This window comes from Triticum aestivum, chromosome 5D (genome assembly GCF_018294505.1).
Source record: "Triticum aestivum cultivar Chinese Spring chromosome 5D, IWGSC CS RefSeq v2.1, whole genome shotgun sequence".
Classification (NCBI taxonomy): domain Eukaryota; kingdom Viridiplantae; phylum Streptophyta; class Magnoliopsida; order Poales; family Poaceae; genus Triticum; species Triticum aestivum.
Window position 1 is genome coordinate 20,893,555 of NC_057808.1, and position 14,139 is coordinate 20,907,693.

Consider the following 14,139-nt stretch of genomic DNA (forward strand, 5'->3'; position numbering starts at 1 on the left):
CCGTGGGTCCTCCATAAACGCTTCATAGAGCACTGATGATCGTACTCTCGCGCCTTCAAAATCCTTGACGAGCTGCCCGTCTATTTCCACGAGCGTGCAGAGGTCAATAGGATGCCACTTATTATATGGGGCTCGCTGCGACTTACTTGCGGTGGCCGATGAAAAATCGGTGGTGTCGTCACCGCTCTCTCCAGAGTGATGGTCGTCGTCGTTGTCGTCGAAGTAGCCTCCAGCGTCTTCATTAGAATTGCCGCCGTTGGGGCTGCGGTCGCTGTAGTCGTGGGAGCTCGCCGCACCCAAAGACGTGGCAGCCGCGGACACGGCTGTGCTGTTGGCGTAGGAGGCGCCGTCATCAGCGTACACCACATCGTCCTCCTCGTCAGAGCTGAGGTAGATGTGTGTGTCGCCGCCGCCGTCTGAATCTTCAACGTTGATCACCTCTTGTTCTCCCTCATCATCCGAGAGGAAGACCAAATCGGGAGGGCAGACAAAGAAAGGCAGCTCTGGCGCCATATGGAGAGTTTGGGCTGCGTGCGGTGATGGTTGCTTGGGCATGGACGCATGAGCATATATATATAGTGTGCGTGGTGGTCACTGGCGGGAAGAAGTAAAAGTTCTGGCGCCATATTCTTATTTTGTTGCCCACCACAGTTTTGAAAGCAAACAAAGAAGGGAAATAATTGTCAATCGAGCATGGAATGGAAGGAAAATATTGCCTTTTGATCACGACATTAAAAATCATTCTGCTTTTGATTCCTTGGCATTTCACCTAAAAACTGACGCCAAACAACTAAGGAATTGCTGTAAAACAAGATTCTATCACAACCTTTATTCAGCAAAGCTTTCAGAGTTAACACAAGGACAAGGCCCTTCATGAATTCAGGTTTTCTGTGTCTAGTTACGTACTCTATCTGGGCAAAGCCGCGGCGCCCGTCAAAATGCACGCGAGGGTGCCCATTGTTTACTTGGTTATGAAAAAGAGTTGTTTTACTGTATCCTGGTACTCCCAAATGACACGTGGGAGTACTATGCAGATCTGGCCGTCCGCATTGAGGGGTAAGGAAGTCATTTCCCAAAATGCACCGAGGGACAGTTTTCACGCACCGGGCAGTCCATAGCTCGGCAAACTCCATACGTGAAGAAAAAGAAAACAGGACACTCAATCCTAATCCCATTTCACTTCTGTGGTGGCAGCGTGACCCTCGCAATAGGGTCGTGCGGTGCCGACATGCCGCCGTCGGACACCCTCGCTTGGGGCCGGCGTGCGCCCTTCCACACCCTCGTTCGGCCCGGAGATTGCCGCTGTCCAACATCCCCGAGCTCCGCCGTCCGACACCATCGCGCGACACCGCCGTTCGCCGTCTCAAGGTCGACGTTCTTCGACCCCGCCACCCGAGTTCTGCCCTCGCCGTCCCTTCATCGGTTCCTGGCGCCGCCACCTGCCGACAGGCGACACGCCCGCACGCCGCCATCCTGGTGCAGATTTTTAGGCTTGGCCGCCACCTACGGCCGCCGTGGCTGCCGCATCCGCCACCGGAGAGGCTCTCACCGGAGTTGGCCAAGGCGGAGGCATTCGCCGCCCTCCGCTTGAGATGGAGAAGGAGAAGGAGAAGGAGGAGGCGTGCGCCTCACCAACTACGGCCGCCGTGGCTGCCGCATCCGCCGCCGGAGAGGCTATCGCCGGAGTTGGAGAAGGCGGAGGCATCCGCCGCCCTCCGCCTGAGATGTAGAAGGCGTACATGAAGAAGGCGGAGGGGTATGCCGCCGAAGAAGGTGTCACCGGAGTTGGACAACGCGCCGCCGGTGGTGGAGACGAGGGGGCGAGCGGGCAGGCTATGAATGGATTAGGTTTGGTCATACTGAAATGCCCCTCACGAGTTCCCTAAAAAAATGCCCCTCGCGAGAAAATTATAACATGGATGGGGATTACCCTTTTACCCCTGTAACGGAGGTACTCCACCAGTTCCTTGTTAGTACTCCATTGGATTGCTGCTGGAGTACTAGATCACACAGACCGTTGGATTAAGAGAAATGAACGGTGCCTGTTCGTTTCGGGGTACAGTAAAGGAGCGCTGGCCGGCGGGTACTCCGGTGGGTTCCCTGGCTCTGTGATGGGTGGCGACGACGGCCGTGGATCTGACATCCCGGCCAGATCCATCGTCGATCCTTCATGTGGATGGTCGGCGACACGATGAGGGTTGTGGGGATGGAGGATGTCCCTGGAGTACCAGCGGCGACATACGTCTTCATGGCGAGGCTCCACGCGGTTCCAGCAAGCCGCGGGATCGGGACGACACAGCTTCCGGTGAAAATCGCGTCTGACTGAGTGCAGTCTTGGCGGACGATGGCGGTGTCTCTGATGTCGCTTCTTTCTCGAGGCATCGTCGTTGCAGGTCGCGTCAAGTCGACCGGGCACTAGTAGGAAAAGGGGCTTTTACCCCGGTTTGTAAGGGCATTTTGTCCCGGTTTTTGAACCGAGACTAAAGGGTCGTTACTAAAGCCCTAACCCTTTAGTCCTGGTTCTTACACGAACCGGGACAGAAGGTCCTCCACGTGGCCGCTGCTGCCAGCCCAGGCAGGGGGGGCTTTGGTCCCGGTTGGTGCCACCAACCGGGACCAATAGGCAGGGCCTTTTATCCCGGTTGGTGTCACCAACCGGGACCAATAGGCATCCACGCGTCAGCATTTCAGGGGCTGGGGTTTTTGTTTTTTTTTTATGGGGGGGGGGGGTTGGGGGGTTAATTTAGGTGTTTCATATTGTGTTAGCTAGCTAATTAATAGAGAGAAGTGTCCTCTCTTATCTCCGTGCTTGGTCGACGCTACGTACTATATACGTATGGAGAGGACTAGACACGCTAGCTAGTAATCAAATGAAGGAAACAGAAGATCGTCATGAACATATGCATACAGAGAGAAGTGATATCGACCACCTCTCCTTCTCCGAGAGATTGGTCGAACAACAAGTTCTCGTATATCAATCCGACACTACCGGCTACATATATACAATAATTATCTCTTACAATACAATCTCCTAATAAAATTGTAAGAATACAAGGTCCACATAGTATTCTCCGTTTTCAGCGATCACGTGGTCAAGGAAGAATGCCGCCAATTCCTCTTGAATTGCTCGCATACGATCTGGTGCTAGGAGTTCATCCCGCTTCCGAAACATCTAATTTGAAGAAGAGGGTCAATACATATATATATTGTTGGAGATCGTTGCAGAAATTAAAATTTTTCTACGCATCACCAAGAACAATCTATGGAGTCTTCTAGCAACGACAGGGAAAAGAGTGCATCTACATACCCTTGTAGATCGCGAGCGGAAGCGTTCAATTGAACGGGGTTGATGGAGTCATACTCGTCGTGATCCAAATCACCGATGACCGAGTGCCGAACGGACGGCACCTCCGCGTTCAACACACGTACGGTTGGGGAAGACGTCTCCTCCTTCTTGATACAGCAAGGGGGAGGGAGAGGTTGATGGAGATCCAAGCGTGGTGGTGGAAGCAGCGGGGATCTCGGCAGGGCTTCGCCAAGCTCAGCGAGAGGGAGAGGTGTCACGGGAGGGAGAGGGAGGCGCCAGGGGCAGGGGTACGGCTCCCATGCGCCTCCCCACTATATATAGGGGTGGAGGGGGCTGGTTTCTTGCCCTCCAAGTCCATTGGGGCGTTGGCAAAGGTGGGGGGGAAGAAATCCCACCATTTCCCTTCCCCACCGATTGTTATCCCCCTTTTTTTAGGGATCTTGATCTTATCCCTTCGGGATATGATCTTATTCCTTCTAAGGGGGGATCTTGGTGCACCTTGACCAGGGGTGTGGGGCCTTGCCCCCACTACCCACGTTCATGTGGGTCCCCCCATGCAGGTGGGCCCCACTTCGGTACCTTCTAGAACCTTCCCGGTACAATACCGAAAAATCCTCAACATTTTCCGGTGGCCAAAATCTTTACCTCCGGACCATTCCGGAACTCCTCGTGACGTCCGGGATCTCATCCGGGACTCCGAACAACTTTCGGTTAACCGCATACTAATATCTCTACATGTTACCGAACCTTAAGTGTGTAGACCCTACGGGTTCGGGAGACATGCAGACATGACCGAGACGACTCTCCGGTCAATAACCAACAGCGGGATCTGGATACCCATGTTGGCTCCCACATGTTCCACGATGATCTCATCGGATGAACCATGATGTCGAGGATTCAATCAATCCCGTATACAATTCCATTTGTCAATCGGTATGTTACTTGCCCGAGATTCGATCGTCGGTATCCCAATACCTTATTGAATCTCGTTACCGGCAAGTCACTTTACTCGTACCGTAATGCATGATCCCGTGACCAAACACTTGGTCACATTGAGCTCATTATGATGATGCATTACCGAGTGGGCCCAGAGATACCTCTCCATCATACGGAGTGACAAATCCCAGTCTCGATTCGTGCCAACCCAACAGACACTTTTGGAGATACCCGTAGTGCACCTTTATAGCCACCCAGTTACGTTGTGACGTTTGGCACACCCAAAGCACTCCTAAGGTATCCGGGAGTTGCACAATCTCATGGTCTAAGGAAATGATACTTGACATTTGGAAAAGCTCTAGCAAACGAACTACACGATCTTGTGCTATGCTTAGGATTGGGTCTTGTCCATCACATCATTCTCCTAATGATGTGATCCCGTTATCAATGACATCCAATGTCCATAGTCAGGAAACCATGACTATCTGTTGATCAACGAGCTAGTCAACTAGAGGCTCACTAGGGACATGTTGTGGTCTATGTATTCACACATGTATTACGATTTCCGGATAACACAATTATAGCATGAACAATAGACAATTATCATGAACAAGGAAATATAATAATAACCATTTTATTATTGCCTCTAGGGCATATTTCCAACAGTCTCCCACTTGCACTAGAGTCAATAATCTAGTTACATTGTGATGAATCGAACACCCATAGAGTTCTGGTGTTGATCATGTTTTGCTCTAGGGAGAGGTTTAGTCAACGGATCTGCTACATTCAGGTCCGTATGTACTTTACAAATATCTATGTCTCCATTTGGACATTTTCACGAATGGAGTTGAAGCGACGCTTGATATGCCTGGTCTTCCTGTGAAACCTGGGATCCTTGGCAAGGGCAATAGCTCCAGTGTTGTCACAGAAGAGAGTCATCGGGCCTGACGCATTGGGAATAAATCCTAGGTCGGTAATGAACTCCTTCACCCAGATTGCTTCTTGTGCTGCCTCTGAGGCCGCCATGTATTCCGCTTCACATGTAGATCCCGCCAAAACGCTTTGCTTGCAACTGCACCAGCTTACTGCCCCACCATTCAAAATATACACGTATCCGGTTTGTGACTTAGAGTCATCCAGATCTGTGTCGAAACTAGCATCGACGTAACCCTTTACGACGAGCTCTTCGTCACCTCCATAAATGAGAAACATATCCTTAGTCCTCTTCAGGTACTTCAGGATATTCTTGACCGCTGTCTAGTGTTCTGTTGGGGAACGTAGCAGAAATTCAAAATTTTCTACGCATCACCAAGATCAATCTATGGAGTTTACTAGCAACGAGAGGGAAGGAGTGCATCTACATACCCTTGTAGATCGCGAGCGGAAGCGTTCAAGAGAACGGGGTTGATGGAGTCGTACTCGTCGTGATCCAAATCACCGACGATCCTAGCGCCGAACCGACGGCACCTCCGCGTTCAACACACGTATGGAGTAGCGACGTCTCCTCCTTCTTGATCCAGCAAGGGGGGAGGAGAGGTTGATGGAGATCCAGCAGCACGACGGCGTGGTGGTGGAAGTAGCGGGATTCCAACAGGGCTTCGCCAAGCGCTGCGGGAGGTGGGAGATGTGTCACGGGAGGGAGAGGGAGGCGCCAGGGCTTAGATATTGCTGCCCTCCCTCCCCCCACTATATATAGGGCCAAGGGAGAGGGGGGGCGCAGCTTTGGCCCTTCCTCCAAGGAAGGGTGCGGCCAGGGAGGAGTCCTTCCTCCCCAAGGCACCTCGGAGGTGCCTTCCCCCTTTAGGACTCTCCTTTTTTCTTATCTCTTGGCGCATGGGCCTCTTGGGGCTGGTGCCCTTGGCCCATATAGGCCAAGGCGCACCCCCTACAGCCCATGTGGCCCCCCGGGGCTGGTGGACCCCCTTGGTGGACTCCCGGACCCCTTTCGGCACTCCCGGTACAATACCGATAAAGTGCGAAACTTTTCCGGCGACCAAAATAAGACTTCCCATATATAAATCTTTACCTCCGGACCATTCTGGAACTCCTCGTGACGTCCGGGATCTCATCCGGGACTCCAAACAACTTTCGGGTTACCGCATACTAATATCTCTATAACCCTAGCGTCACCGAACCTTAAGTGTGTAGACCCTACGGGTTCGGGAGACACGCAGACATGACCGAGACGACTCTCCGGTCAATAACCAACAGCGGGATCTGGATACCCATGTTGGATCCCACATGCTCCTCGATGATCTCATCGGATGAACCACGATGTCGAGGATTCAATCAATCCCGTATACAATTCCCTTTGTCAACCGGTATGTTACTTGCCTGAGATTCGATCGTCGGTATCCCGATACCTTGTTCAATCTCGTTACCGGCAAGTCTCTTTACTCGTTCCGTAACACATCATCCCGTGATCAACTCCTTGGTCACATTGTGCACATTATTATGATGTCCTACCGAGTGGGCCCAGAGATACTTCTCCGTTTACACGGAGTGACAAATCCCAGTCTCGATTCGTGCCAACCCAACAGACACTTTCGGAGATACCTGTAGTGCACCTTTATAGCCACCCAGTTACGTTGTGACGTTTGGTACACCCAAAGCATTCCTACGGTATCCGGGAGTTGCACAATCTCATGGTGTAAGGAAATGATACTTGACATTAGAAAAGCTCTTAGCAAACGAACTACACGATCTTGTGCTAGGCTTAGGATTGGGTCTTGTCCATCACATCATTCTCCTAATGATGTGATCCCGTTATCAACGACATCCAATGTCCATGGTCAGGAAACCGTAACCATCTATTGATCAACGAGCTAGTCAACTAGAGGCTTACTAGGGACATGGTGTTGTCTATGTATCCACACATGTATCTGAGTTTCCTATCAATACAATTCTAGCATGGATAATAAACGATTATCATGGAGAAGGAAATATAATAATAACCTATTTATTATTGCCTCTATGGCATATTTCCAACATGTTCCATGCCGGGATTACTTTGATACCTTCCTACCAAACTTACGGCAAGGTTTACATCAGGTCTGGTACACAACATGGCATACATAATAGACCTTCCTCTCTAGTCGGTGCAGGCACCACATGAACATCTTCCTGAGCTATGCTACTTTCCGGTTCAAGAGGTAGTACTTCATCAAGTTCCACTTTCCTCCCACTTACTTCTTTCGAGAGAAACTCTTTCTCCAGAAAGGACCCGTTCTTGGCAACAAAGATCTTGCCTTCGGATCTGAGGTAGAAGGTATACCCAATGGTTTCCTTAGGGTATCCTATGAAGACGCATTTTTCCGACTTGGGTTCGAGCTTTTCAGGTTGAAGTTTCTTGACATAAGCATCGCATCCCCAAACTTTTAGAAACGACAGCTTAGGTTTCTTCCCAAACCATAATTCATACGGTGTCGTCTCAACGGATTTCGACGGAGCCTATTTAAAGTGAATGTGGAAGTCTCTAAAGCATAGACCCATGAGAGCAGTAGATCGGTAAGAGACATCATAGATTGCACCATATCCAATAGAGTGCGATTACGACGTTCGGATACACCATTTCGCTGAGGTGTTCCAGGCGGCGTGAGTTGTGAAACTATTCCACATTTCCTTAAGTGTGTGCCAAATTCGTGACTCAAATATTCCCCTCCACGATCTGATCATAAGAACTTTATTTTCCTGTCACATTGATTCTCAACCTCACTCTAAAATTCCTTGAACTTTTCAAAGGTCTCAGACTTGTGTTTCATTAGGTAGACATACCCATATCTACTCAAGTCATCAGTGAGAGTGAGAACATAACGATAGCCACCGCGAGCCTCAACACTCATTGGACCGCACACATCAGTATGTATGATTTCCAATAAGTTGGTTGCTCGCTCCATTGTTCCGGAGAACGGAGTCTTCGTCATCTTACCCATGAGGCATGGTTCGCACGTGTCAAATGATTCGTAATCAAGAGACTCCAAAAGTCCATCTGCATGGAGCTTCTTCATGCGTTTGACACCAATGTGACCAAGACGGCAGTGCCACAAGTATGTGGGACTATCATTATCAACCTTACATCTTTTGGTATTCACACTATGAATATGTGTAACACTACGTTCGAGATTCATTAAGAATAAACCATTAACCAACGGGGCATGACCATAAAACATATCTCTCATATAAATAGAACAACCATTATTCTCGGATTTAAATGAGTAGCCATCTCGAATTAAACGAGATCCTGATACAATGTTCATGCTCAAAGCTGGCACTAAATAACAATTATTGAGGTTTAAAACTAATCCCGTAGGTAAATGTAGAGGTAGCGTGCCGACGGCGATCACATCGACCATGGAACCATTCCCGACGCGCATCGTCACCTCGTCCTTTGCCAGTATCCGTTTATTACGCAGCTCCTGCTTTGAGTTACAAATATGAGCAACCGCACCGGTATCAAATACCCAGGAGCTACTACGAGTACTGGTAAGGTACACATCAATAACATGTATATCACATATACCTTTGGTGTTGCCGGCCTTCTTGTCCGCTAAGTACTTGGGGCAGTTCCGCTTCCAGTGACCACTTCCCTTGCAATAAAAGCACTCAGTCTCAGGCTTGGGTCCATTCTTTGGCTTCTTCCCGGCAACTGGCTTACCGGGCGCGGCAACTCCCTTGCCGTCCTTCTTGAAGTTCTTCTTACCCTTGCCTTTCTTGAACTTAGTGGTTTTATTCACCATCAACACTTGATGTTCCTTTTTGATCTCCACCTCCGCTGATTTCAGCATTGAATATACCTCAGGAATGGTCTTTTCCATCCCCTGCATATTGAAGTTCATCACAAAGCTCTTGTAGCTTGGTGGAAGCGACTGAAGGATTCTGTCAATGACCGCGTCATCCGGGAGATTAACTCCCAGCTGAGTCAAGCGGTTGTGTAACCCAGACATTTTGAGTATGTGCTCACTGACAGAACTATTTTCCTCCATCTTACAACTGAAGAACTTGTCGGAGACTTCATATCTCTCGACCCGGGCATGAGCTTGGAAAACCATTTTCAGCTCTTCGAACATCTCATATGCTCCGTGTTGCTCAAAACGCTTTTGGAGCCCCGGTTCTAAGCTGTAAAGCATGCCGCACTGAACGAGGGAGTAATCATCAGCACGCTGCTGCCAAGCGTTCATAACGTCTTGGTTCTCTGGGATGGGTGCGTCACCTAGCGGTGCTTCTAGGACATAATCTTTCTTGGCAGCTATGAGGATGATCCTCAGGTTCCGGACCCAGTCCGTATAATTGCTGCCATCATCTTTCATCTTGGTTTTCTCTAGGAACGCGTTGAAGTTGAGGGCAACATTAGCGTGGGCCATTTGATCTACAAGACATATTGTAAAGATTTTAGACTAAGTTCATGATAATTAAGTTCATCTAATCAAATTATTCAATGAACTCCCACTCAGATAGACATCCCTCTAGTCATCTAAGTGAAACATGATCCAAGTCAACTAGGCCGTGTCCGATCATCACGTGAGATGGGCTAGTCAACATCGGTGAACATCTTCATGTTGATGGTATCTTCTATACGGCTCATGCTCGACCTTTCGGTCTTCCGTGTTCCGAGGCCATGTCTGTACATGCTAGGCTCGTCAAGTCAACCTAAGTGTATTGCGTGTGTAAATTTGGCTTACACCCGTTGTATTCGAATGTTAGAATCTATCACACCCGATCATCACGTGGTGCTTCGAAACAACGAACCTTCGCAACGGTGCATAGTTAGGGGGAACACTTTCTTGAAATTATTGCGAGGGATCATCTTATTTAAGCTACCGTCGTTCTAAGCAAATAAGATGTAAAACATGATAAACATCACATGCAATCAAATAGTGACATGATATGGCCAGTATCATATTGCTCCTTTGATCTCCATCTTCGGGGCGCCATGATCATCTTCGTCACCGGCATGACACCGTGATCTCCATCATCATGATCTCCATCATCGTGTCTTCATGAAGTTGTCATGCCAATGATTACATCTACTTCTATGGCTAACGGTTTAGCAATAAAGTAAAGTAATTTACATGGCGTTATTCAATGACACGCAGGTCATACAAAAAATAAAGACAACTCCTATGGCTCCTGCCGGTTGTCATACTCATCGACATGCAAGTCGTGATTCCTATTACAAGAACATGATCAATCTCATACATCAAATATATTCATTCATCACATCCTTTGGCCATATCACATCACAAGGCATATGCTGCAAAAACAAGTTAGACGTCCTCTAATTGTTGTTGCATGTTTTTACGTGGCTTCAATAGGTTTCTAGCGAGAATGTTTCTTACCTACGTAAAACCACAACGTGATATGACAACTTCTATTTACCCTTCATAAGGACCCTTTTCATCGAATCCGATCCGACTAAAGTGGGAGAGACAGACACCCGCTAGCCACCTTATGCAACTAGTGCATGTCAGTCAGTGGAACCTGTCTCACGTAAGCGTACGTGTAAGGTCGGTCCGGGCCGCTTCATCCCACGATGCCGCCGAAACAAGATAAGACTAGTAGTGGCAAGAAAATTGACAACATCTACGCCCACAACAAGTTTGTGTTCTACTCGTGCATAGAAACTACGCATAAACCTGGCTCATGATGCCACTGTTGGAGATCATTGCAGAAATTAAAATTTATCTACGCATCACAAAGAACAATCTATGGAGTCTTCTAGCAACGAGAGGGAAAAGAGTGCATATACATACCCTTGTAGATCGCGAGCGGAAGCGTTCAATTGAACGGCGTTGATGGAGTCGTACTCGTCGTGATCGAAATCACCGATGACCGAGTGCCGAACGGACGGCACCTCCGCGTTCAACACACGTACGGTTGGGGAAGACGTCTCCTCCTTCTTGATCCAGCAAGGGGGAGGGAGAGGTTGATGGAGATCCAGCAGCACGATGGCGTGGTGGTGGAAGCAGCGGGGATCTCGGCAGGGCTTCGCCAAGCTCAGCGAGAGGGAGAGGTGTCACGGGAGGGAGAGGGAGGCGCTAGGGGCAGGGGTACGGCTCCCATGCGCCTCCCCACTATATATAGGGGTGGAGGGGGCTGGTTTCTTGCCCTCCAAGTCCATTGGGGCGTTGGCAAAGGTGGGGGGAAGAAATCCCACCATTCCCTTCCCCACCGATTGTTATCCCCCTTTTTTTAGGGTTCTTGATATTATCCCTTCGGGATATGATCTTATTCCTTCGAAGGGGGGATCTTGGTGCGCCTTGACCAGGGGTGTGGGGCCTTGTCCCCACTGCCCACGTTCATGTGGGTCCCCCCATGCAGGTGGGCCCCACTTCGGAACCTTCTAGAACCTTCCCGGTACAATACCAAAAAATCCCGAACATTTTCCGGTGGCCAAAATAGGACTTCCCATATATAAATCTTTACCTCCGGACCATTCCGGAACTCCTCGTGACATCCGGGATCTCATCCGGGACTCCGAACAACTTTCGGTTAACCGCATACTAATATCTCTACAACTCTAGCGTCACCGAACCTTAAGTGTGTAGACCCTACGGGTTCGGGAGACATGCAGACATGACCGAGACGACTCTCCGGTCAATAACCAACAGCGGGATCTGGATACCCATGTTGGCTCCCACATGTTCGACGATGATCTCATCAGATGAACCACGATGTCGAGGATTCAACCAATCCCGTATACAATTCCCTTTGTCAATCGGTACGTTACTTGCCCGAGATTCGATCGTCGGTATCCCAATACCTTGTTCAATCTCGTTACCGGCAAGTCACTTTACTCGTACCGTAATGCATGATCCCATGACTAACACTTAGTCACATTGAGCTCATTATGATGATGCATTACCGAGTGGGCCCAGAGATACCTCTCCGTCATACGGAGTGACAAATCCCAGTCTCGATCCGTGCCAACCCAACAGACACTTTCGGAGATACCCGTAGTGCACCTTTATAGTCACCCAGTTACGTTGTGACGTTTGGCACACCCAAAGCACTCCTACGGTATCCGGGAGTTGCACGATCTCATGGTCTAAGGAAAAGATACTTGACATTGGAAAAGCTCTAGCAAACGAACTACACGATCTTGTGCTATGCTTAGGATTGGGTCTTGTCCATCACATCATTCTCCTAATGATGTGATCCCGTTATCAATGACATCCAATGTCCATAGTCAGGAAACCATGACTATCTGTTGATCAACGAGCTAGTCAACTAGAGGCTCACTAGGGACATGTTTTGGTCTATGTATTCACACATGTATTACGATTTCGGGATAACACAATTATAGCATCAACAATAGACAATTATCATGAACAAGGAAATATAATAATAACCATTTTATTATTGCCTCTAGGGCATATTTCCAACATATATGAATAAATGAAGCTCAACACAAATGATGGTAATAAAATAAAATTGTGAATATTATTGCTTACGCACTTCATATTGTTCGTCAGAGTAGCCCCGCTCACAGGTCGTCTAGCGGATGGACTCGCAAACGTAGTATCCACTGTAATTATTCCCGGGTTCCTGCCACAACCACTTTACAAGAAATAGAGGTCAATGAAACTGATAAGCAAGCATGCTAAATGGTATTGATGAAACTAGCGCTTGAATCACTAGGAGATGCGCGGAACATGCTACTATAGTACTTACTTTCGGGTGTTTAAATTGCAGCTTCGTCGGCAGTCCCGGAGCTTTTGTGGTGAATTTTCTCCAAACCCTGCCAGACAAAGAAAACAATTACTTGATATCAGGAAATGAACAAAGTTGCTGATATGGTGGATAATGATCGATTGAACTTACTTCTCGAGCATTTGAGTCATGTTTGCATAGTCCTGGGGATCTTTTCGTCTCGAGTCTAAGACGGTTACTACTCCCTGCTCAATCTTAATCTCTAGGAGAATATAATGGAAGCTGTGCATGCATGCATAAGTCATCAATTACATTACCATAACCTGGACTAATAAGGGAAACCGAATATGCACAAGACAGTAACACTCACTTGAAGTTGTAAGGAAATAGTATTATATCTTTGTTTTGATTTAATACCAACGATCGTAGCAAGTTGGCCTCGGCTTCTTTGGCATGTTTTTCAACCGTATATGCATCTATGAGATTTGTGTTAATGAACCCAATATCACCGATTTGTCTTTTCTTCAATTCGGCGATCTTCAATCTACATAATATAGTGAGGATAATTATAAATACATGCAATGAAAGAGCTGACCTATATAGAGAGACTTAATGACAGAAGTAGTACTACTTACAGACAGTAGCAAGTGATCGTTGTTTTATCGAGGGCCTTTTGATTGTAAAACTGGAAGAAATCCTCAAATGGAACATTCAGCAGTTCAATTCCAACGAGGTCATGCTCCGGTTTAACTCTCAGCGTCAAAGTATTCATCCCATCAGACTCTCTGCAGGTTTTCATGTACCAATCATGTAATCTTCGCATCATCGTTGTTAGAGATCTTTCATCTTTGACGAGAGGCTTCCCGTAATGGTATTTGTGTTCGTCCACCTCCATGATTTCATAATGTACATCGTCGGGCAGGTAATCTCCAAGATTGCTATAACCGGCCACCATCCTCGGATCATTAGCGACGATGTCTTTTGACACCTTGAGCGGGGGGCACGATTGGTTCGCTTGTTCGCCGAGCTGGGCAATTTTTTTCCCAGCTCGTCGTTCTTTTAACCTTTGATCACTGACAGTACTTCCCGACCGCTCCGCTTCGGCATATGTCTTTGCAAGAATGCGCTCATAGTTGCCTCTCGGCGGAGACTTTGGTGGTTTTGTCAGGGCAGCCAGAGTGCGCTTTGCTTTCACCGGATCTACCTTCTCCTCCGGAGGTGGATGTTTCTTTGCTTTCACCCCTTCA